Source organism: Oryctolagus cuniculus, chromosome 7, assembly GCF_051225735.1.
Source record: "Oryctolagus cuniculus isolate XC-2025 breed Fujian yellow rabbit chromosome 7, ASM5122573v1, whole genome shotgun sequence".
Lineage (NCBI taxonomy): Eukaryota > Metazoa > Chordata > Mammalia > Lagomorpha > Leporidae > Oryctolagus > Oryctolagus cuniculus.
The window spans coordinates 24728136-24754257 of NC_142873.1; the positions used below are offsets into that span (position 1 = coordinate 24728136).

The window sequence follows — 26122 nt, forward strand, 5'->3', positions numbered from 1 at the left end:
TGGATTTCAGGTTGTAATTAACTTTCCTTTTCAGAGGACTGGTGAAAAAACAAGTCTGGAAGCCAGGGTGTAGCCTTATGGTTCAGATGTCTGTGTCCCACATTGGAGTTTTTGGGTTTTATTCCCGGTTCCAGACCCTGCCTCCAGCCTCCTGATAATGCAGACCCTGGTAGCTAGCAAGTGATGGCTCAGATGATTGGGTTCCCTGCTCCTGGGCCAGCCCTGGCCACTGTGGATATTTCAGCAGTGAACTAGAGGGTGAATACCACTTCTCTGTCTACTTGTTCATTTCTTTGCATCTCAAATTGAAAAACAAAACAAGTATGTTTGTATCATCCATTAAAATAGCTTCCTCAATGGAAAAAAGTAGTTTCATTGTTAAATTTGGGGAAAATTAATGCTTCTTGGTTGTAAATGATATATGAATAATGCATAAGTGTACATCAAACTTCCATTGTGGATAAGGAAGAGAAAGATGTTAACAATAATTTTTGCTTCTGGCTTTGGTACTTGTCATGTAACCTTGAAAAATTCATTTAAACTCATGGGGCCTGAGTGTCCTTAAAATTACAGGCTCATCTAGTTGAGGCAGGTGGTGTAAGGGGAGGTGGCAGGAAGCTGAGAGCTTTCCTTGTTTCTGTGCCAACAGAGCTAAGTGACATTAGCAAGTCATTTGACCCCTCTGGATCATCCTCCCTTGTGAGATAAGATTGTCTTTATAGTTAAAGGATTTATTCTACACAGTCCTATCTTATGGTAAGGTTCACATGACTGTGAAGTGCTTTATAAACTGGCAGTGTAATAATCAAGTTGGCACCGAAGATGAAATGTTAAACAGCATAGAACTTCTAAGGCTTGTAATTCTATTAGGAGCTACACAGAAACATTGAAGTTCATGGGCATTTTTAAATTTAAAAACAGAATCATTGAATCACTGTTCAGAATCAGTATAGTTGCTAAAATTCTTATTTATAATCACTGAGATTGGTAGTGTAATTACTGATAGCATACTCCAGTGTTGAATATTTTAGTTTATACAATACTTAGACTATATAAAATATAGGTAGCATGGGAAGTGCGATACACAGCAGTCTCGTAGAATGGCAGATGTCCTAAACAGCACTCTGGCCTCAGAATCAGCCCATGAGGCACTCAGATCTGGCTGAAGAGCCCATGAGAGTATTTTAGGTATGGAAACCCACTCTGGCAAAAAAGAAAAAAAGAAGAAAAAGGACCTAAATAAAAGATCTCTGTGAGTGAAATCCAAGTAGAAAGAACGGGCTATCAAAGAAGGAGGTACCTTTCTCTGAAGGGAGGAGAGAACTTCCACTTTGACTATGACCTTGTCTAAGTAAGATCGAAGTCAGTGAACTCAAGAGGCTTCCATAGCCTTGGCAACTCATGACTAGAGCCTAGGGAGATTTCTGATGCCATAAACAAGAGTGTCAAATTGTTAAGTCAACAACAGGAATCACTGTGCTTACTCCTTATGTGGGATCTCTGTCCTTAATGTGTAGTCCAATGTGAAGTAATGCTATAACTAGTACTCAAGCAGTATTTTACACTTTATGTTCTGTGTGCTGCAAACTGATGAAATCTTTACTTAATATATACTAAATCGATCATCTGTGTATAAAGATAATTGAAAATGAATCTTGATGTGAATGGAATGGGAGAGGGAGTGGGAGATGGGAGGGGTGCTGGTGGGAGGGAAATTAGAGGGTGAAGCCTTTGTAATCCATAAACTGTACTTTGGAAAATTATATTTACTAAATAAAAGTTTAAAAAATTAAAAAATAAATAATAAATAAAATATAGGTAGCAATATTTAATGCTTCTCTTACTGTTCCTGGATTGGATTATAGCATACATTAATAAACCTTTTTTTAAAGATTTATTTATTCATTTGAAAGACAGAATTATAGAGAGAGACACATAAATAGACAGAGATGTTCTGTCTGCTGTTTTACTCCCCACGTGGCTGCAAGCAGCTGGAGCTGAGCTAATCCAAAGCCAGGTGCTTCTTCCAGGTCTCCCACATGGATTCAGGGGCACAAGTATTTGGGCCATCTCCTGCTGCTTTCCCAGGCACATTAGCAGGGAGCTAGACTAGAAGCAGAGCAGCTGGGACATGAACCAGTGCCCATAGGGGATGCCAGCACTGCAGGTGGTGGCTTTACCTTATATGCCACAGCACCAGCTACAGCCTATTCGTTTTAAATTAATAACTAATGATTATCCACTGTTCAGCCTCCAGGCTTTGGCTTGGCCCAGCCTCTGCTGTTGTGGACATTTGGTGAGTGAACCAGAGGTTGAAAGATCTCTCTTCTTATGTCTCTCCCTCTCTAACATTGCCTTTCAAATAAATAAATGTGTATTTGAAATAAAAATACATACATACATACACAGACACACACACACACACACACGGTACCAACACAGTGGGTAAAGCCATGGCCTGCTGTGCCAGCATCCCATATGGGTGCTGATTCAAGTCCCAGCTGCTCCACTTCCAATCTAGCTCCCTGATAATGTGCCTGGGAAAGCATCAGAAGGAGGCCCAAGTGCTTGAACCACTGCATTCATGTGGGAGGCCTGGAAAAGCTCCTGGCTTCAGATTGGCTCAGCTGAGGCCAATTTCGGAAGTGAACCAGCAGATGGAAAATCTGTCTGTACCCCTTCTGTATAACTCTGCCTTTCAAATAAATAACAGATTTTAAAAATGGGGGAAAATGGCAGTTTTGTTGCCTTCCCTTTCCCTAGAGTAACATAATCAAAATCTGTTAGGCAAATGAATAAGGGAAATTCTGAGATCATGTATTGACCACAGAAGAGAATGGATTCCCTGTACATTTTCTGGAAGCCCATGCTAGTTGGAACCAAGGAAGGATACAAAAAAGGGGAGGCCTATATCCCTCTTATTTATCTTCTTTGTTCATTGGAGCAGCGGAGAGTTGAGTAATGTAATATTGGTGTTTGTCTCCATACAGTTCACTTGTGTGTATCTGGTTCTTTTTTTTTTTTTTTTTTGCATTTCTTTTTTATTTTAGATTTATTTGAAAGGCATAGAGACAGGGGTCTTCCATCTGCTGGTTTGATTCCGCAATGTTTGGGTGAGGCTGAAGGCCCATGAGCCCCCACCCATCTCCCATGTGGTGTGGGGTCCAAGCACCTGTCCATCACCACTGCACTTGTTGGCTGGAGTGGGACAGAAGTAGGGCGGCAATGAATGGAACTGGTGCCCATGATGCAGGCCCTGCAGGCTGTGGTTGCACCCCCACGCCACTGTGCCAGCCTTGATAAACCTTTCTTTAAAGTGGAATTAGGGGTAAAAATGGACTGAGGTGCATGTGCGGTTCTGTTGTGAGAGAGGCTGAGGCCCCACGGGTGCCTGGGGACCAACAGGAACACCTGCAGCCTTGGCCTGCAGGTCTCGGTGTCTCCCCTCTGCTTCTGCCCTGCCTGCAGGCCCGGCCCAGGCCCCAGTGGTGCCTCAGGGATTTCCCCCCCAAACTGATCACTTTAGGTTACTTTCTGATCCCTGACCTCTGCCCAAGGAAGGAAGTAGGAAGCGGCCCAGCAGGCTTCCCCTGACCTCTGGAGCCCTGAGCCGTGGTGCCAGCCCACGACCCAGGGAGCCCATGGCCATTCTGGGCCAGCCATTGGGACCCATGACCCCTGACCCCAGGCCCCAACCCCTTCCAGGTCACCACCACAGCCTCCTATTTAGCTGGTTCTTAATCCTCAAGAAGGGATTTAGGTCAATGTTCTATTCTCATCAAAGACCTTGATGTTTAATAAAGGATTCTGTTCATAATTTTAACCCTGCGTCATTCTAAAGATGTGCTGTGACTTAGGTTTAGAAAAGAGCATCTTCCTTGCCACCCCCATCTCAGCTCTGGGGGCTGTCAGTTCTCCCTGCACAGATTCAGTAATGCATGCTTCTTCTCTACTACAAAGACCTTATGTTGGTCATATTTCCAGTTACCAAAATCAAATCAACTCACACCTGGACTCTGAGTATTCAATGACATTAGTTATCAAAATAAATGTATTCAAATATTCAAAGACCACTTCAAAGCTTAACTGCCTTCAAGAGTGTTTGGCACTTGGAACAGCCACTGTGGTTTTCTACACATGAGCACTCACTATTTTATATACCATTTAACAATTCAAACATCACTTCAGGTTCAGCAATACACAACAATAGCATGGATGATTCTACATAATAAACATGTTACATTAGTTTGGACTAAAAACCTAGAACTAAAACCATGTGGTAACATGGATGGATTTAAGGAAAGATGTAGAGCTAGGTAGCTAAGGCCACAGAATCCCAGACCTATTGATTTTAAGTGAGTCTAGAACAACAGCATTCCATTGCATTATCTTCCATCTCAGAGTCCTGCTTTTCCAGTGAGACCCACCCCACTCAGACCACGTATTTCCTGCCTGTGTCTTCACGGTGGTGGAAGCTGTTCTGATACAGGCATCTCTTGGATAGTCACCAGCTTCCTGATTTACTACCTGAACTGGAATCAACAGTTGTGAGGGATGTTTCCCAAACACCCAGGCTGAATTGAATGTTCGTCTCTGGCAGTCAAAAACTTCTGCCTTAGGAAACAGAACATGTCCTCTACTCTGGGGCTCCTTTTTCTTCTCATGGGGTTCTGTGGTGATCTGTGGTTTTCAACACAAATCCTGGTAGCATTCTGACTCAAAAGAAAGACCAGGGATAAGAGTTCTTTCTGGGGGCTGGTGCTGTGGCATAGCAAGTTACACTGCTGCCTGCAGCACTAACATCCCACATGGATGCCAGTTTGACTCCCAGCTGCTCTACTTCTTCCCCAGCTCCTTGCTGGGTAAAGCAGCAGAGAATGGCCCAAGTGCTTGGTCCTCTGCCCCCACATGGGAGACCTGGAGGAAGCTGCTGGCTTCAGCCTGGCCCAGCCCTGGCCATTGTGGCCACTGAGGGAGTGAACCAGCAGATGGACCTCTGTCTTTCCCTCTCTTTTTCTCTCTGTAACTATGCCTTGCAAATAAATACAACTTCATAAAGTTATTCTCCATCAAGCAATACACCCTTTTCCAGGCAGTTGTAAAGCTGGAGTCATAGCTTCTCTTATATTTTGGATAATAAGAGTTTTGGTTTGAAAGCGTGTTCATCTGAAACAAAGATCACTCATTATCCTTTGTTAGAGAAGGGGGCTCTGCTCTTTGAAAGTGGAAATCAGAAGCTGTAATATGTGGTGAGCTCCACCTGCCAGGTCTGGGGATACTTATTTGAAAGACAGGACACCAGGAGAGGAAGCTTTTCAGATTCCCTGGCCCTTGCTTTAGTCTTATGTCTTTACTTCTTTTGTTGCTTCTTGATGTCAAGAGTGTACACTTTATGCTGAAATGAGGAATTGTGTCTTACTTCTTTTGGGTCTTTTTCTAAGCAGAGTGTATATATTTTTTTGCATATAAGGATGGCTTCTGGGGTGGGTAGATTTTTTTTGAAAGTATTCCCAAGCCAGCCAGTAGCCTATATTTTCTTCACAGAATTCAGTTTTTAAAAAAGCCTCCAATACAGCCAGACCATCTGTAGGTAGGGAAAAGAAGGTAGAAAAATAAAAAGAAACATGAGGAATATGAGGAAGCTAATGATCAAATAATCCCTTGTACTTTTCTAGTACTAGGATTAGCTATTCTCTAGTTTTTACTCAATCTTATAATCCTGCAGATTTAGCTCTTTAAAGACAAAGATGCCAGCAGGCACAATACTTAATTTGGTTCCATACTACTAAAACAGAAATACTTCAGTTTGTTTTAGTGCCAAAAATGTATTTACAGGAGAGGCATAAATCCTCAGGGAACTAAGTCTCTTGCAAACACTGCATGCAATGAAAAGCATCCTCAGCCTCAACCAAGAGCACTGCCATTGCAGAGCTGAAGGGTGATTTATCTTCCCCACCTGGTGTGAATATGCTGCGAAATAAGCGGAGAGAAACAGACCTTCTAGGTTAAGTCGAATTCTCCTTGGTGAGCTGCTCATTTGAGGACACATCCTTTCTGCACTCTTGTGATACTTGCAATGGATTCAATTCAAGCCTAATTCACAATTGCTGGCCAGCAGCTCCTGGAATGCTTCTGACCACAACACTCCTTCCTTCGGGGAAGGTCTGCAAGAGCAGTTCTCTAATGAGTTGTGCTCAGAGCAGTTCCCCTCCCAGCTCAGCAGTGAGCTCTTCAGATTGCAAACACAGGAATCTCAACTTACTTGATGAAAGCTTGCCACCTGATTTTCTTGCCAATTGTGGCCTTCCCAGGAATGGTGGAGTTTTGCCATAGGTAGCTCAACCCAGTCTTCAGTACTCTTAATCTTAAAAAAAAAAAGACAATTCACTAAGTGGTCATCCTTGAATACACTACTGAGGCTGAATGTATTTTTACCGAAATAAGTAGCCCAACAGCTAAAAACCAAAAGCCAACAACAGGCTTACCCACCTAATATTACACTCAGCCCCAAAGTACTGAGCAGTTTCATCAGTTCCTCAGAATGTAACTAAGCTGTGAGGACAAAAGATAGGACTGCCCAAATTTTAATTATCAATACACTGCACAGCTAATAAAGCAGATGCTGTCTCTGGCCCACAAAAGGAGACAATTTCCCTGCAAGGTTAACTGCAATCGGGAGACATTTTGCACCTGATGGAACCCGCGGTGGGACTGCCAGCTCCTCTGCTTCCCTTTCCACCTTTGGTCCTTGATGGGCCAGATACCATACACAGGAGGTGACACCAGTCACCTGTGTACCCCTGTCCACTTGCAATTCTCCAGGGAGGCAGATGCCACAGAACAGTGATTTGTCCCATGATTGTCACTGTGTGAGATCAGCCCATCATGAGAAAATGACCATGGACTCCAATTAGATATCAACCGCAGAATCACTGCCCACAGCAGCAGTGCATGAGGGTGGATGATGGAAGGCACAGCATGGCCAGGATCTCTAGGGTCCCCGCAGGACTCTGCTGCCCTGGATGCCTACAGCAGGCAGCAGCACAAAGGCCCAGTGCACCTCCAGCACCCTCCTACCAAACCCTTCCCCCTGTCTGCCCATACAGAGCACATACAGGCTGCGTCAGTGAGCAAATCAGCACCTCACACTTGGTTTTCCTGATGAGACTTGGCCTTCATTGCTTCCCCAAGTGCAGCACGTGCTGCAAGCCTCAGCCAGCAGGGCTGGTGGTAGAGGTGGGCGGTCGCACTCACCAGGTGTGTCTCTTCTTCTCCGGCCCTTCCTGACTCTCAGGCCACCACCTGCATTCTGGCCCCAAGGTATGAAATGGGAAGACCAAGAACCTAACACGACCCATGTCACCCGCACACACCGCAACTACCAGCTGCCCAACAATCACCACCACCTTTATAGCCAGCCTGGCATGGGGCGGGTCTGGCAGCACTGGTCCTGCCCCAGGGCAGGGAGGATTGGCCTGAGGTTCCCCGCTGGGCGGAGCCTGAGCTGCCCTGCAGCAGATTCTGGAAGCAAGAGAGCTGCTGATGGCTGAGGCCCTGGCTCAGAGCACACTGAGAACCCATGCCCTGCAAGGGCGCTGGGGCCCTGGACTTTCCCAGGCTGCAGTCCTAGGGTGGAGGCTGTCTCGGCCTCCTTCCCCAGCCCTGCCCACAGGTGGAGTGGGGTTCCCACGGGGGCATCTTCCTTCGTGGGAGCATGGGTGAACCCCAAATGCCGGGAATCCCAGTGCCAAGTGCTGGCCCGCAGCCTTCCGGGAGGGAGTAGGAGACTGACTTTGTGGGGAGGTGACACTTGAGCTGGGCCTGTATTTTGGGTTAGCTCTGGATGCACATCCCAATGCGCGTGGGACTGCGGGTCTGCTGCAGGCCTCCTGGAGGCTCTGAGTGCCTGGCGTCCTGGTGGGAGGGCAGGAGGGCAGGAGTTCGAGGTGCTGAGCTCCTGCTGGTGCACCAAGCACTTTAGAGCTGTTCAGAGTAAGGAGTTGAGGTCACCTCCTGAACCACTCCTGGTCCCAAACTCCTGGTTTGGGATTTGCCAGAACCCTGAAGTAGGGGTGTGGTGGAGGTGGTAGTGATTGGCTTCAATGCACTGTATTTGTGAATTCTTCAAACACAGCTTCTCCCTACTCCTGCAGGCTTTCAGATGATTGACGAGGACAGAGTCCCTCCGCTGCAAAGTGACTGAAGTTTGGAAACTATGTCCAGAACTTCACAGTGTGTATTCAGCTGGTCATCCTTCAGGCCTGCAGGTGGACAGCAAGAGCCACAGTAAGATATTAATTACTGTAGATACTCTCCTTTCTTTCCAGTAGACCCACCAAAAGAGAATGGGAGATGAGTACTTGAACATTGGAACCAGTCAGCATGCTAGGGTGAGCTGCCGGTACTTGGAGCTCAGGAGTGGACATGGAGAGCAAAACATGCATTGTTACTAAAGAGGACAGTTAGGTATTTTACTGTGAAAAGGGAAATCATTTAGATGTGAGCAAGACACCTTAAGAAAAGGTCTGTATATTTATTCTTGTTTATTTGCAAGGCAGAGAGAGCCCTTCCATTTACTGCTCATTCCTCAAATGTCTGCACCAACCAGAGCTGGCTCAGGCTGAAGCCAGGAACTCAGTGTGGGTCTCCCACACAGGTGGCAGGGACTCAAGTACTTGAGCCATCAGCTGCTGCCTCCCAGGGTTCTGTTAGCAGGAAGCCAGAAACAGAATCAGGGCTAGGGCTTGAGCCCTGGGCATTCTGAATTGGGTTGTGGAAGGTTTTACCACTATGCCGAACACATGCTCCAGTAAGGTGTTTCAACATGTTTGCAAAAAGTAAGAATGTGGTTTTAAATATATGCTCTTCATCTTAAAAATTTGCATAATCTTATATTCAATTTCATATGATTCAATACTTACTATTAAATACAAGTAACATTTAGACACATGCTTTACTCACCAATACAAACCTCAGTAATTTTTTCACTTAGAACCTTGAATATTAGCATTCATTCAGACTGAAGTTCACTCATAGGCTGGGAATTCTGACAAAGAGAGAGTAGGGAAAAAAAAATCTAGATGTGTATCTGATACCTAATAGGATTCTGAACCTGATTGACAAAATCTGAGTAACTGTTCAGAGAGTCACTTCATACCTCTCCCCTCTGTAATGAGAAGACTGTGTCCTTTGGCCACTTTCACATGATGTTATGTAAATTTTACCTGAAAAGCCTTTTATAAATTCTGAAGTACCATACAGAAGCATATTATGCATTTCCATATGTGTGAAAAAAGGCAATGTCAAAGGCATAGCTTTTCCAGAGAGAAGTTAGGAGGATTAGCTCAGTTTGTAAGTGTGTAAGTACCATTGAATATCAACATATTTGAAATAGATTTATAGAGTGTGGAGTTCATGATAGATATTTAATAAATGCACTCTGGATAATAAGAAAATATCAGAAATAATGCCACACCCATCAGTGTTTAAACTCTTCAGACAGCTCCATGCCAGGGAAGTGCAGTGATCCCTGTAAATTAACAAAAATCAATCTGTGTATACCCATGGAAGCCACTGGTTTATATGCAGCCTATACTAGAGGCTTTTGTGTTTAGTAAAATTACTTGATTTTTTAATGAATGCTTTCAGAGTGATACCTGATGCTGAGTGGCAGACAATTTTTTCTGAAAAGTATGTGGTTGAGAAATATAAATATAAATCAGTTTATAATTTTTGTGTCTGAATATTTTTCTGCATTGAAACAATACCTGCAATAATCAGAAGACTTTTCCTCAAAAAGTTGTTATATTGATGCATCTTCGTTTATTTATGTAATGTATGTTTAGGTAAAGGAAGAGAGAGAGAGAGATCTATCTATCTTTCAACTGCTGGCTCACTTCCAGAAGGCCACAATAGCTGGGGCTGGGCCAGGCTGAAGCCAGGACCCTGGAACTCTGTCCCAGTCCCCCATGTGGGTGCAGGAACCCAAATTCTTGGGCAGTCTTTGCTGCTTTCCCAAGCAAAGAGCTGGATGAGAAGTGAAGGGTGTGAGTCTCAAAGCAGTGCCATAAGGCATGCTGCTGTTGCAGTTGGCAACTTACTCCTTTGTGCCACAATGCTGGCCCTGGATTGATGACATATTTAAGTGCTGCCACTGGCTTTTGGCCAAATAGGATGACTTAACGTGTTTTCCACTCTGTGGAAGAGGAACAAATAAGGCAGTTGTTGTAAAAGTTGCCCATGGAAACCACAGCCTGAGAAAGATGAATCAACTCACCTTGCATTTTCCACCTTGCATCTACACCACCCTTTTCTGGACAAACATCTGATTGTATGCCCTTGTGATGGAGGTTCTCAGGGTGCTGGAACTTTTTGTAATTTTTTAAAAATATAGATTAAGAAGAAGGCAAATAAACAAAAAATTACAAACTTCTGCCAATACCAAGAAGAGATTATTGAGCGTAAAAGGTCACCTGTTGGAGCCAGCACTGTGGCACATCAGGATAAAGCCCTGGCCTGAAATACAGGCATCCCATATGAGTGCTGGTAGAGTCCCAGCTGCTCCACTTCCAGTCCAGCCTCCTGCTAATGCACCTGGGAAAACAGTAGAGGATGGCCCAAGTCCTTGGGCCCTTTTGCTCATGTGGGAGACCCAGAAAAAGCTCCTGGCTCCTGGCTTCAGATCAGCTCAGCTCTGTCCATTGTAGCCATTTGGGGAGTGAACCAGCAGAAAGAAGATTCTCTCTGTCTCTCTCTCTCTCTCTCCCTCACTCCTTACCTCTCTATATAACTTTTTCAAATAAATAAAACAATTTTTTTGAAAAATGGTATCCTGCCATACTTCTTTCTTCCCTGTTAATTCCTAGGAATTAAAAATTGTTACGGGGCCAGCACTGTGGCAAAATGGGTTATACCAACATCTGCAGCACTAGCATCCTCTATGGGCACCAATTGCATGTTCTACTTCTGATACAGCTCCCTGCTAACATAACTGGTAAAGCAGCAGAATATGGTACAAATCCTTGGGTCCTGCACCCAAGCGAGAGAACTGGATGAAATTTCCCTGACTCCTGGCTTTTTTTTTTAAAGATTTGTTTATTTCTTTGAAAGAGTTACACACAGACACACACACACACAGAGAAAGAGAGAGAGAGGGAGGGAGGGCTTCCATCTGATTTTTTACTCCCCAACTGGTTCAATGGCTGGAGCTGCGCTGATCTGAAGCCAGGAACCAGGAGCTTCTTCCAGGCCTCCCACTTAGGTGCAGGGGCCCAAGGACTTGGGCCATCTCCTACTGCTTTCCCAGGCCATAAGCTGAAAGCTTGATCAGAAGTAGAGCATTCGGGTCTTGAACCAGCACCCTATGGGATGGCAGTGCTTCAGGCCAGGGTGTTAATCTGCTGTGCCATAGCACTGGCCCCTACTCCTGGCTTTGCCATGGCCAAGCCCCAGGTTTTCAGCAATTTGGGGAGTGAACCAGCAGATGGAAGACCTTTCTCAAGGAAATAAAACAAATCTTAAAAATATATAAATATATATATATATATGATAATCATGTTATGGTTTAGAAATTTAGGGACCAAAATATATGCTTTTAAAAACCCACTCAGTATCATTCTGTATATTGCTCTTTGCTTTGCTTTTTTCAATCATGAAGATGTTTTAGGTCCTGAATTTTTCAGTGCTGTAAGCTTCTTCCTTGTATACCTTTGACAGCTTAAGTGGTTTTTATTTTTATTTTTTAAAGGAAGATTGATGCATGTATTTGAAAATGTAGCAGAGTGGAAGAGACAGATTATCTATCTGCTGGTGTACTCCTCAGGTGGCTGCAGTGGCCTGGGCTGGGCCAGACTGAAGACAGGAACTTCATCTGGGTGTCCCATGTGGGTGGCAGGGCCCCAGTTATCTTCTGTTGCTTTTCTGGGACCATTAGCAGGAAGCTGGATTGGAAGGGGAGCTGCTGGGACTCAGCTAGCACCCATATGGGATACACGCATCGCAGGCAGCATCTTACCTCACGCTACAGCACTGGCACCAAGTGGTCATGTTTTACCTAGGGAAAAGAAAAATTAAAACCTAGGAAATTAAATGCCATGGGCAACAGATGTGGTGAGTGGAAAAACTGAAAACTTTTAGTACCTAGTGGTTGGTCATATGAAAGAAGTGGGACACTTACCTATATTATTACCTTTAGTGCAGTTTGAGTTTCTTTATTTTTTTTTTACTTAATTGGGAGGCAGAGGGAGAGAGAATGAAAATGCACTCTGATTCTCTGCTTTACTCCCCCAAATGTCTGCAACAGCAAGAACTGGGTCAGGCTGAAGCCAGGAGTGTGAACTCAATTTTTTTAATTATTTGACAGGTAGAGATAAAGACAGTGAGAGAAACAGAAAGAAAGGTCTTCCATCTGCTGGTTCATTCCCCAAATGGCCACTACAGCTGGCACTATGCCAATTCAAAGCCCGGAGCCAGGTGCTTCTTCCTGGTTTTCCATGAAGGTGCAGGAGCCCAAGCACTTGGGCCATCCTCCACTGCCCTCCTGGGCCACAGCAGAGAGCTGGACTGGAAGAAGAATAACCAGGACTAGAACCCGGCACCCAAATGAGATGCCAGTGCTGCAGGCAGAGCATTAACCACGTGAGCCATGGCGCCAGCCCATGAACTCAATCTTAATCTCCCATGTGTGGGCAGAAACCTGAATACTTGAGCCATCAGTGCTGCCTTATAGGATCGGTATTTGCAGGAAGCTGGAGTTAGGAACCAGAGCTAGGCACTGAACCCCAGTACTCTGATGTAAGACTTGGACATCTTTTTTATTTTTCCAAAAATTTCTTTATTTATTTGAAAGGCAGAGTTGCATAGAGAGAGAGAAGTCTTCCATCTGCTGGCTCACTTTCCATTTGGCTGCAACAGCTGGAGCTGGGCTCATCCGAAGCCAGGAGCCAGGAGCTTCAAGGTCTCCCATGCCTGTGCATGGGCCCAAGCACTTGGGCCATCTTCTACTGCTTTCCCAGGCCATAGCAAAGAGCTGGATCAGAAGTGTAGCAGAAGGACTCAAACCAGTGCACATATGGGATGCCCATAATATTTTCTTTAATTGGAGAAATGTTCCTTTGATAGAATGAGCGTATGACCCCACAATATTCTCTACTGACTCATAATAGGGTCTGAGATGTAAAAGTCATGATTAATTTCTTAGAAGAAAATTTACATACCCAGAAGCAAAGAGAGAAAATTAACCTTTTGTTTTTCTCATGAATGAATCAGAGTTTCAAAACTAATACTTAACTTGTATTTTAGAGGAGTTAATGACTTAACCATCTCCTCTATTAGAAATACTATGTTGTGGCTAGTGCTGTGGCACAGCAGGTTAAAGCACTGGCCTGAAGTGCCAGCATCCCATATGGGCTCCGGTTCTAATCGCGGCTGCTTCTCTTCTGATCCAGCTCTCTGCTATGGCCTGGGAAAGCAGTAGAAGATGGCCCAAGTCTTTGGGTTGTTCTGAAGCTCTTAGCATAGTGAACATATCTTAGATTCTCATTAGTGAAATCTTTAGAAATGTCAGAAAGCATGTAACTTTAATGATCTGAAATAGAGATGAGATCCATAAGGGCAGAACTGCTCAGCAGCCACACTGCAGGAATATGTATCTTTCTGATGATATCTTCATCTGCTTCTTGCAGTTGCAGCCAGTCTCTGAGCTCTTGGTCTGTTTTCTGCCCTTGGGAGGGCCTAGGGTGCTCTATATTGTCTGTAAGGATTCAAAATTTGTTGTATATAAGTGTCTAATCATAAAATTTCCAAAGTGACAAGCTGGATGTAATAAACTATTCCAGACTGCAAAAAAAAAAAAAAAAGAAAAAAAATACAAACATGGTGTACTGTCTATAAAGTACAGCGGTAAATCTCTATTATAGAGATACACATCTCTACACAATTCTCTGTTTCTTTCCCTCTGAAAGTCTACATTCAGCTCTCGATGGTATGATTACTTAGGAATAGATTTCATATACTTACTTTCATAATCAGTGAACTTGGAATTATTATTGTAGTATTGAGGATTGTACTGACTAAAACACTATGTTTATTCCATGTTAAATAACATCATCGTATCTTTGGATTCCATTTGTCCTGCTACTGATGTATTCACAGGAGAGGGGAGGTGGGAGGAAAACCCAAGATCCATCAGGGTGGAGGAGGAATGTCAGAGGCTGTGGTTCTATTGTACTGCAGCTTGGGTTCTGGAAGAACACATTATTGGACCCAGATGGTTTGAAGCTAACTGAGGGCCTATGTTCTGTACAATTGTCTGTGGTACTGCATTTTCATTTATGTAAAATTTATTTTCTTCAAGCAATATATTAATTTAGATGAAAATGAACATGTTAAGGAATTTTCAGAATGGGTCTGTTTAACCCTCATTGGCTTTGTTTTTAGGCACTTAACTCAGAAAATAAAAGATAGAAAAATACATTTTGGGTTCTCTTCATCTGTACCATGGCACTATTTGGTTAAGATTTGTCATTTTGTCATATTTGATTCTCTAGACTCCCTGAAAAATCCCCTAATTCATTAGATGGAGTCCGTGTCTCACCATGGCAGTGAAAAGTTTAAAATGTTCCAGCTTTGCATTTAGCTAGGTCATGGACACATGCCATGGCACTTGCCAGCCAATTGTGTCAGGGGCATCATCTGAATCAGAATTACTTGCACGAAAAAAAGGAGTTGCAGATTCTTCCAGTGAAAGTGGAGAGGAGCAGGAGCTGCAGAACATTGCCAGGGGTGAGTGTGCCATAGGATGCCATGTGGTGGCTGGTGTCTGGGGTGCTGGTTCTGCAGAAGATAGGGCTTATGGGGGCTGGTGCTGTGGTGTAGCAGGTAAGGCTGCCTCCTGCAGTGCCAGCATCCCATATGGTCACCGGTTCGAGTCCCGGCTGCTCCACTTCTGATCCAGGTGTGCTATGGCTTGAGAAAGCAGTAGAAGATGGCCCATGTCCTTGGACCCCTGAACCCACATGGGAGACCTGGAAGAAGCTCCTAGCTCCTTGGCTTTGGATCAGCTCAGCTCTGGCCATTGCATCCAATTGGGGAATAAACCAGCAGATGGAAGATTCTCCCTCTCTCTCTCTCACTCTCTCTCTCTCTCTCCTCTCTCTGTGTAACTCTGACTTTCAAATAAATAAATCTTTTTTTTTAAAAGAGCTTATGCTTCTGGGTAGTGGTCATGGAAATGTATGGGACATTTTGCTGCAAGATTTTGGATGAATTTTCCAACCCCTGAACCTCCTAGAGATTAGAATAGACTTCTAATGCATAACTTCCTCTTATGCTTAATTAGGTTTTTTTTTTGAATTGTTTTTGATGAAACAGCAAGGAATTCTGAGTTATAGACTTCCTATTTCAGAGACAGGAGAACACTGATGCCTGCATTATAATTAAATAATGCCTATCACCCTTTCAGAAGCAACAAATGATCACAGATTCTCTCTTTGCTGCTAAGTAATGGGCATGGTGATTCTTCCCACCATAACCACCCTCCCACCTACACTCCCTCCCCTCTTCCTCCTTCTTCTCCTATTGACAGGGAATACCTTACATAGCTAGGTTGAACTTTTAATCCACTTGGCCCTAGGTGTTCATACACTTCAACTCTGTGTGATTATTCATATGCCCTTTTATGACCAAGCTTATGTCAGAATAACAAATTATATATTCACCTAATACTGAGGGTCATCAAATTGATTTCTATTTTCTTCTCTATTAGGCAGTTCTTGAGGGGCAGAAATATTTAGTTTGTATATCATGTATTTATTCAACTAAAAGACTGACTGTCAAGATGCTGAGTTTTAGTGTCAAAGCAAATATGTTTCTAGACCCCATGAAGTTTACAGTCTGGCAAGAAAGAGCAATCTACCCAAAGAATATTGTTTAACATAGTAAATGCTGGTAAAGTCAGTGGATAAAGATTGAAGCATTCTTAATCTAGTACCAACTCTAATCCCATGATTTGTAATTGACAGAAGTAATCAGAAACACAGAACTCCATGTAACCAAGTTATCTCTTTGAATTTCTGATTAAAAAATAAAACATATCAAACAACACACAAATACCTAGGAGTACATAATATTTATATACTATCTTGATATTAAAAATAAGAAAAAATAACCATGAAATAATAGCAACTTTGAATCTCCTTTGTTTCTAGACAAGTTATAATCCTATGTGGTTCTTTACAGTAAATTATTACAGTAAATTACAGTAAATCATTACAGTAAATTATTGCAATTAATTATTTTTGTAGGTACTCTTCATCTCTCTAACATTTTTTTCCCTTTGAGAAATCAGATTTTAAAAACTGAGACCCAAGACAAAAGAAATATTTTTAAGCTAGTGTTATATGTTGATTGGCTCTCAAAAAAGGTTTATTTATTTATTTGAAAGAGTTACACAGAGTAGAAGGGGAGAGAGAGAGAGAGAGAGAGAGACATCTTCCATCTTTTGGTTCACTCACCAGTTGCTCACAATGGATGGAGCTGTACTGATCCGATGCCAGCAACCAGGAGCTTCTTCTGGGTCTCCCACACAGATGTAGCTGCCCAAGGACTTGGGCCATCTTCCACTGCTTTCCCTGGCCATAGCAGAGAGTTGGATCAAAAGCAGAGTAGCCGGAACACAACCTCCACCCATATGGAATGTCCATGCTGGCAGTAGCTTTACTTGCTATGCCACAGTGCTGGCCCCTTGATTGGCCTTTAACTTAGACTTTTAATGATATTAAAAAACACCATGTTTTTCTAAGATCTTTCCAATCAGTTTCTACTTTGTAAACTCCAGATAATACTGTCCCCAAAATTAATCTAAGGTATAAATGATATGATATAAGACATTTAACCCCTTAACCTGTCTCCTTGAATACTCAGCTATGTTAGGTCTGTGTCCATTCTTCTGTCTCTGTACTAGATGAATAAAAAGACAGTGTAAAATGATTTGAAAAGAACTATAAGGGGGCTGCACTGTGGTGCTGCTGCCAATTGGGGAGTGAACCAGCACATGGAAAACCTCTCTCTCTCTCTCTCTCTGTCTGTCTCTGGCTCTCCTTCTCTGTAACTCTGACTTCCAAATAAATCAATAAATCTTAAAAGAACTATAAACATCAATAAAACACAAATGAAAATTGTATTCTCAAAACTGGATATTAAACCATGCCTTCTACACCTCTGTTAAAAGTTACATTCTATCATAGTCATTTATGATTTCTAGGGCCAAAGTAGTAAATAAGATTTTTCTGGAAGAGACAGAGGTTATGAGGGAGCCAGGATTTGGGTTCAGTTAGCAGCAGTGAGTGTCATTCTTTCAGATTTGATTCAGGAAAGGAAGAAAGCAACTGATCCCTCAGATTTTGGTGGGGGGAAGGAAAGGAAGGAGGGACTGAATAAAAGCAAAGGCCCTCTGGTTGTGGGCACCCACCCCCGACTGCAACCTTTGGGGATGGCCAGCTGGTGTCTCTAGGGATGCTGCGGACTGGACTCCATTTCCCAGAGTTCCCAGGAGCTCGGATGTATTCTGCCTTCAGAATGACTGTGCGCATGCACATGCTATTGCCAGTCCCTGGGGCTCTGAGTTGGACCAGAGGGAGTTCATTCCCTGATCAGGGTCAGCCCTGGGGGCTGTGCTGCTCCTTCTCTGGCATTTACTGCATCTCCTGCTCTGCAGGTGTGATCCCAGGCAGTTTCTGAGTGCTCACCCCAAGCCTGCCTCCTGCGGCTTCTTCCCTCTTCATCATCATCCTGTGGGTCCCACATGCCAGGGAATCTCTTCCCCGCACTCCCCACTTCCCTCCCTGTGTGTCTGGAAGAAAGGGTACCTCCTCCCCTTTCCCACTCCCTCTCCCCTTCCATTCACATCAAGATTCATTTTTGTTTCTCTTTATATACAGAAGATCAGTTTAGAATACATTAAGTAAAGATTTCAACAGTTTGCTCCCACACAGAAACATAAAGTGAAAAATACTGTTTGAGTACTAATTATAGCATTAAATCTCAATGTACAGCACACTAAGGACAAAGATCCTACATGAGGAGTAAGTGCACAGTAACTCCTGTTGTTGACTTAACAAATTGACACTCTTGTTTATGGCATCAGTAATCACCCTAGGCTCTTGTCATGAGCTGCCAAGGCTATGGGAGTCCCCTGAGTTCACTGACTCTGATAATTTTTAGACAAGGCCATGGTCAAAGTGGAAGTTCTCTCCCCCCTTTAGAGAAAGGTACCTCCTTCTTTGATGACCCGTTCTTTCCACTGGATCTCACTCATGGAGATCTTTCATTTAGTTTAGTTTTTTTTTTTTTTTTTTTTTTTTTTTTTTTTTTTTTTTTTTTTTTTTTTTTTTGCCAGACTGTCTTGGCTTTCCATGCCTGAAATACTCTCATGGTCTTTTCAGCCAGGTCCGCATGCATGCCTTAAGGGGTGATTCTGAGGCCAGAGTGCTGTTTAGGACATCTACCATTCTATGGGTCTGCTGTGTATCTCACTTCCCATGTTGGATCATTCTCTCCCTTTTTTATTCTATCAGCTAGTATTTGCAGACACTATTCTTGTTTATGTGATCCCTTTGGTTCTTAGTCCTATCATTATGATCAATTGTGAACAGAAATTGATCACTGGGACTAGTGAGATGGCATTGGTACATGCCACCTTGATGGGATTGAATTGGAATCCCCTGGTATGTATCTAACTCTACCGTTTGAGGTAAGTCAGCTTGAGCATGTCCCGAATTGCACATCTCTTCCCTCTCTTATTCCACCCTTATATTTAACAGTGATCACTTTTCAGTTAACTTTCAGCACTTAAGAAGAATTGTGTATTGATTACAGTATTCAACCAAAAGTATTAAGTAGAACAAACAAAAAAAATACTAAGAGCTATAACATATCACGTTGCTCATCAACAGTCAGGGTGAGGGCTGATCAAGTCACCGTTTCTCATAGTGTTCATTTCACTTTAACAGGTTTCCTTTTTGGTGCTCAGTTAGTTGTCACCTATCAAGGAGAACAAGTGGTATTTCTCCCTTAGGAATTGGCTTATTTCACAACATTATGCTGGAGCTAGTTTTTTTTAAAGGTTTATTTATTCATTTGAAAGAGTTAGAGAGAGGAGAGGGACACAGAGAGAGAGAAAGAGAGAGACATCTTCCATCCGATGGTTCACTCCCCAATTGGCAGCAACATCTGGAGCTGTGCTAGTCTGAAGCCTGTAGACAGGAGCTTCTTCTGGGATGAAGCTGTTTTTTAAAATAATTATTTATTTATTTGAAAGGCAGAGTTACAGAGTGGTAGAAGCAGAGATGGATGGCTGGAGCTGTTTGGATCCAAAACCAGAAGCCAGGAGCTTTGTCCAGGTCTCATAGTTGGGTGCAGAAGATGAGGGATTTGGGCCATCTTCTACTGTTTTCCCAGGCCACAGCAGAGAGCTGGATGGGAAGTACAGTAGCCACGACTTGAACCGGTGCCCATATGGCTTGCCAGCACTGCAGGAAGCAACTTTATCTACTATGCCACAGCACCAGCCCCACATTGCATCTCTTTAAGATGATATGGATTTAAGTTCATGAGAAATTATTAGCATAGTGGAAACTGATAGATATGCATGAAGCAGGATGGACTTGTTAGGAATGGTGATGTTAATTTTCTTATAAAATAAATAAATAAGAAATTGAATATGGTCAGACATATTTGAAGCCTAAATTTTATCAAAAGCACAATGAGGTTTCACCTCACCCCGGTTAGAATGGCTCACATACAGAAATCTACCAACAACAGATGCTGGCGAGGATGTGGGGAAAAAGGGACACTAACCCACTGTTGGTGGGAATGCAAACTGGTCAAGCCACTATGGAAATCAGTCTGGAGATTCCTCAGAAACCTGAATATAACCCTACCGTTCGACCCAGCCATCCCACTCCTTGGAATTTACCCAAAGGAGTTTAAATTGATAAAGAAAAAAGCGGTCTGCACCCTAATGTTTATTGCAGCACAATTCACAATAGCCAAGACCTGGAACCAACCTAAATGCCCATCAACGGTAGACTGGATAAAGAAATTATGGGATATGTATTCTTTAGAATACTATACCGCAGTAAGAAACAACGAAATCCAGTCATTTGCAACAAAATGGAGGAATCTGGAACACATCATGCTGAGTGAAGTAAGCCAGTCCCAAAGGGACAAATACCATATGTTCTCCCTGATCGGTGACAACTGACTGAACACCAAAAAGGAAACCTCCTGAAGTGAAATGGACACTATGAGAAATGGTGACTTGATCAGCATAGCCCTGACTGCTAATGGACAACTTAATACATTATCCCTCATAGTATTTTTTTTTGTCTGTTCTACTTAATATGACTGGTTTAATTCTGTAATTATCACACAGTTATTCTTAAGTGTTGAAAATTAACTGAAATGTGATCCCTGTTAAACATAAAAGTGGCTATAAGAGAGGGAAGAGATGTATAATTTGGGGCATGCTCGGGCTGACTTGCCCCAATTGGTAGAGTTGGAAACATACTAGGGGATTCCAATTCAATCCCATCAAGGTGGCATGTGCCAATGCCATCTCACTATTCCAAGTGATCAATTTCAGTTCACAATTGATCATAATGAAAGGACTAAGAGTCAAAGGGAGCACATAAACAAGTCTAGTATCTGCTAACACTAACCGATAGAATAAATAAAGGGGAGAGTGATCCAACATGGGAAGTGAGATACTCAGCAGACTCATAGAATGGCGGATGTCCTAAATAGCACTCTGGCCTCAGAATCAGCCCTAAAGGCACTCGGATCTGGCTGAAAAGCCCATGAGAGTATTTCAGGCATGAAAAGCCAAGACACTCTGGCAAAAAGATCTCTGTGAGTGAGATCCCAGTGGAAAGAACAGGTCTTCAAAGAGGGAGGTGCCTTTCTCTGAAGGGAGGAGAGAACCTCCACTTTGACTATGACCTTGTTTAAACAAGATAAGAGTCGGAGAACTCAAGGGGCTTCCATAGCCTTGGAAACTCATGACTGGTGCATAGGGAGATTACTGATGCCATAAACAGGAGTGTCAATTTGTAAAGTCAACAACAGGAGTCACTGTGCACTTACTCCTCATGTAGGATCTCTGTCCTTAATGTGCTGTACACTGAGGCTTAATGCTATAACGAGTACTCAAACAGTATATTTCACTTTGTGTTTCTATGGGGGTGCAAACTGTTGAAATCTTTACTTAATGTACACTAAACTGATCTTCTGTTAAAAAAAAAAAAAAGAAAGAAACTATCAATTCCCAACTTGACTCTCACTGGGATTAAACATGACAATAGGTCTGATCTGATTTCATCATCATTTAAAAAAAATCATCTATTATTTTTCACTTTATGTTTCTGTGTGGGAGCAAACTGTTGAAATCCTTACTTAATGTATAATAAGCTGATCTTCTGTATACTAAGATAATCGAAAATGAATTTTGATGTGAATGGAAGGGGAGAGGGAGTGGGAAAGGGGAGGGTGGTGGGTGGGAGGGACGGTATGGGGGGGAAAGCCATTGTAACCCATGAGACGTACTTTGGAAATTTATATTCATTAAATAAAAGATAAAAAAAAAAAAAGAATGAAAGGAAAAAAAAAAATTTTATTAGTGGTGATCCAGAAAACACTGATCTCAGGTCTTTTTCTTCCAGTGTTAAGTTTATATTTTTAAATGCATATTAAGTGAACAAATTTCATGTAATTTATATATACAGTTTGAAGAGCAAACTGATAACATCCTACCCTATCTTCCCTTGGTCTCATATTTCCAACTCTCTCCTTCTTGTTTTATTTTCTTTTAATTCTGACAGCTGCATGCTTTTATTTTATTTTAGAATCACAAGCTTTAACCCTCTACAAAATAAAGAATTCAGCAAGTAGTAGCAGAAATATCAATGAGTATATGTTGTTTACTCTATCAAAGAGTACAGAAAAGTGCTATGAACAATACTCAAATCTCAAAATGTCAATTTAAATCATATGCTACTTTTTGTTGTCTATATATCAATTACCACCAGTCAGAGAAAACATATGGTATTTGTCTTTTGGGGACTGGCTTCTTTCATGAAGGATGCTTGTTTCCAGTTCATCCATTTAGTTACAAAAGATAGGATTTCATTCTCAATTATGGCTTCATTCCCACCAACAGTGGGTTAGGGTGCCTTTTTCTCTCCCTCTCCACCAGCCTTTATTGTTTGTTGACTTTTTCAAAAGAATTATTTATTGAAAGGTCGAGTTACAGAGAGGGAGAGGCAGAGTCAGAGTCAGAGAGATATAAGTATTTTATCTGCTTGTTTATTCTCCATATGGCCCAACAAGTGGTGCTGGTCCTATCGGAAGCCAGAGTTAGGAGCATCTCCCTGGTCACCCAAGTGGGTGCAGGGACCCAGGCACTTGGGTCATCCTCCACTGCCCTCCCAGTCCAGAGCAGAAAGCTGGACTGGAAGAGGAGCAACTGGGACCAAAAGTGGCACCCATATGGGATGCCAGCTCCACGGGTGGAGGATCAACCCAGTGTGCCACGGCACTGGCCCCCATCAGGGATATTTTTCTATAGTTCTCTTTCTCCACTGTATCTTTTTCTAGTTAAAGAATTAAGGTGATGCAGGATTAATAGAAGGAGTTTGAGAGGATTGTCTCTCTTTCAATTGTGTTGAATAGTTTGAGAAGAATTAGTTCTTTAAAAATCCTGTAGAATTCAAGAGTGAGGCTGTCTGACCCTAGACTTTTCTTTGTTGGGGAGGGTCTTTTTCTTTTTTTTTTTTGACAGGCAGAGTGGACAGTGAGAGAGAGAGACAGAGAGAAAGGTCTTCCTTTGCTGTTGGTTCACCCTCCAATGGTGGCTGCAGCTGGCACACTGCGCTGATCAGATGGCAGGATCCAGGTACTTATCCTGGTCTTCCATGGGGTGCAGGGCCCAAATACTTGGGCCATCTTCCACTGCACTCCCTGGCCACAGCAGAGAGTGGCCTGGAAGAGGGGGAACTGGGACAGAATCCGGTGCCCCGACCAGGACTAGAACCTGGTGTGCCAGCGCCCCATGGCGGAGGATTAGCCTAGTGAGGCACAGCACCAGAATGTTTGGGAGGGTCTTTATTACTCATCAAATTTCTGTCTTGATTTTTGATTTGTTTAGCTTGTCTGTGTGTTTTCATGACTCAATTTTGGTATATTGTGTATTTCCAGGAATCTCTGTGAGTGAGATCCCAGTAGAAAGAATGGGCCATCAAAGAAGGAGGTACCTTTCTCTGAAGGGAGGAGAGAACTTCCACTTTGACTATGACCTTGTCTAAGTAAGATCGAAGTCAGTGAACTCAAGAGGCTTCCATAGCCTTGGCAACTCATGACTAGAGCCCAGGGAGATTTCTGATGCCATAAACAAGAGTGTCAAATTGTTAAGTCAACAACAGGAATCATTGTGTGCTTACTCCTTATGTGGGATCTCTTTCCTTAATGTGTTGTCCAATGTGAAGTAATGCTATAACTACTACTCAAACAGTATTTTACACTTTATGTTATGTGTGCTGCAAACTGATGAAATCTTTACTTAATATACACTAATTCAATCTTCTGTGTATAAAGATAATTGAAAATGAATCTTGATGTGAATGGAATGGGAGAGGGAGTGGGAGATGGGAGGGGTGCTGGTGGGAGGGAAGTTGGGGGGAGGAAGCCTTTGTAATCCATAAACTGTACTTTGGAAAATTATATTTACTAAATAAAAGTTTAAAAAATTAAAAAATAAAAAATAGGTAGCAATATTTAATGCTTCTCTTACTTGTACTGGATTATAGCATACATTAATAAACCTTTTTTTAAAGATTTATTTATTCATTTGAAAGACAGAATTTATAAGAGAGACACATAAATAGACAGAGATGTTCTGTATGCTGTTTTACTCCCCACGTGGCTGCAAGCAGCTGGAGCTGAGCTAATCCAAAGCCAGGTGCTTCTTCCAGGTCTCCCACATGGATTCAGGGGCCCAAGTATTTGGGCCATCTCCTGCTGCTTTCCCAGGCACATTAGCAGGGAGCTAGACTAGAAGCAGAGCAGCTGGGACATGAACCAGTGCCCATAGGGGATGCCAGCACTGCAGGTGGTGGCTTTACCTTATATGCCACAGCACCAGATACAGCCTATTCATTTTAAATTAATAACTAATGATTATCCACTGTTCAGCCTCCAGGCTTTGGCTTGGCCCAGCCTCTGCTGTTGTGGACATTTGGGGAGTGAACCAGAGGTTGAAAGATCTCTCTTCTTATGTCTCTCCCTCTCTAACCTTACCTTTCAAATAAATAAATGAGTCTTTGAAATAAAAATACATACACAGACACACACACACACGGTACCAACACAGTGGGTAAAGCCATGGCCTGCTGTGCCAGCATCCCATATGGGTGCTGATTCAAGTCCCAGCTGCTCCACTTCCAATCTAGCTCCCTGATAATGTGCCTGGGAAAGCATCAGAAGGTGGCCCAAGTGCTTGAACCACTGCATTCATGTGGGAGGCCTGGAAAAGCTCCTGGCTTTAGATTGGCTCAGCTGAGGCCAATTTGGGAAGTGAACCAGCAGATGGAAGATCTGTCTCTACCCCTTCTCTATAACTCTGCCTTTGAAGCAAATAATAAGTTTTAAAAACGGAGGAAAGGGCAGTTTTGTTGCCTTCCCTTTCCCTAGAGTAACATAATCAAAATCTGTTAGGCAAATGAATAAGGGAAATTCTGAGATCGTGTATAACCACAGAAGAGAATGGATTCCCTGTACATTTTCTGGAAGCCCATGCTAGTTGGAACCAAGGGAAGGATAACAAAAAAGGGGAGGCCTATATCCCTCTTATTTGTCTTAGTTCATTGGAGCAGCGGAGAGTTGAGTAATGTAACATTGGTGTTTGTCTCCATACAGTTCACTTCTATTTAGCTGGTTCTTTTTTTTTTTTTTTTTGCGTTTCCTTTTTATTTATTTTAAGAGATTTATTTGAAAGGCATAGAGACATAGAGACAGGGGTCTTCCATCTGCTGGTATGATCCCCCAATGTTTGGGCGAGGCTGAAGGCCCACGAGCCCCTGCCTAGGTCTCCGACGTGGTTGGGGCCCAAGTACCTGTCCATCACCGCTGCACTCCTTGGCTTGAGTGGGACAGGAAGTGGGGTGGCAGGGACTTGAACTGGCGCCCATGAGGCAGGCCCTGCAGGCTATGGTTGCACCCCCCATGCCACTGTGCCAGCCTCGATAAACCTTTCTTTAAAGTGGAATTAGGGGTAAAAACGGTCTGAGGTGCACGCATGGTTCTGTTATGAGAGGGGTTTAGGCACCGCAGGTGCCTGGGGGCCAACAGGAACACCTGCAGCCTTGGAGCTCAGGTCCTGGGCATTTCCCCTCTGATTCTGCCCCACCCATGGGTCCTCTCCAGGCCCCAGTGGTGCCTCAGGGATTTCTGCCCCAAACTGGTCACTTTAGGTCACTTTGTGATCCCTGACTTCTGCCCAAGGAAGGAAGTAGGAAGTGGCCCAGCAGGCTTCCCCCGACCTCTGGAGTCCTGAGCCGAGGTTCCGGCCCACGACCCGGGGAGCCCGTGGCCATTCTGGGCCAGGCATTGGAAACCACAACTCCCTACCCCGGGCCCCAACCACTTCGAGGTCACCACCACAGCCTCCTATTTACCTGGTTCTTATCCTCAAAAAGGGATTTAGGTCAATGTTCTATTCTCATCAAAGACCTTGATGTTTAATAAAGGATTCTGTTCATAATTTTAACCCTGCGTCATTCTAAAGATGTGCTGTGACTTAGATTTAGAAAAGAGCATCTTCCTTGCCACCCCCATCTCAGCTCTGGGGGCTGTCAGTTCTCCCTGCACAGATTCAGTAATGCATGCTTCTTCTCTACTACAAAGATCTTATGTTGGTCATATTTCCAGTTACCAAAATCAAATCAACTCACACCTGGACTCTGAGTATTCAATGACATTAGTTATCAAAATAAATGTATTCAAATATTCAAAGGCCACTTCAAAGCTTAACTGCCTTCAAGAGTGTTTGGCACTTGGAACAGCCACTGTGGTT

The 26122-nt window shown here is 43.1% G+C and overlaps 2 long non-coding RNA genes across 13 annotated transcripts in view; one reads left to right on the plus strand and one right to left on the minus strand.

The window, feature by feature from the left end:
• Nucleotides 1–7663, minus strand: part of LOC149125375 (uncharacterized) — a 24658-nt gene extending 16995 nt beyond the window's left edge. For 2 of the 10 annotated variants that reach the window (XR_016237042.1, XR_016237041.1), the window contains exons 1-3: nucleotides 7255–7663; nucleotides 6263–6364; nucleotides 5998–6164 (exon numbers count right to left, since the gene is read on the minus strand). This is a non-coding gene — a long non-coding RNA (uncharacterized LOC149125375). Of the gene's footprint in view, nucleotides 1–4186; nucleotides 5585–5997; nucleotides 6165–6262; nucleotides 6365–7115 lie in introns of those variants that run through there. The other 8 variants (XR_016237040.1, XR_016237046.1, XR_016237044.1 and 5 more) reach the window with 8 other exon arrangements.
• LOC149125376 (uncharacterized) overlaps nucleotides 7539–26122 on the plus strand; it is a 27902-nt gene continuing 9318 nt past the window's right edge. For 2 of the 3 annotated variants that reach the window (XR_016237050.1, XR_016237051.1), the window contains exon 1: nucleotides 7539–7672. This is a non-coding gene — a long non-coding RNA (uncharacterized LOC149125376). Of the gene's footprint in view, nucleotides 7673–8153; nucleotides 8287–23250; nucleotides 23569–26122 lie in introns of those variants that run through there. The other variant, XR_016237053.1, reaches the window with a different exon arrangement.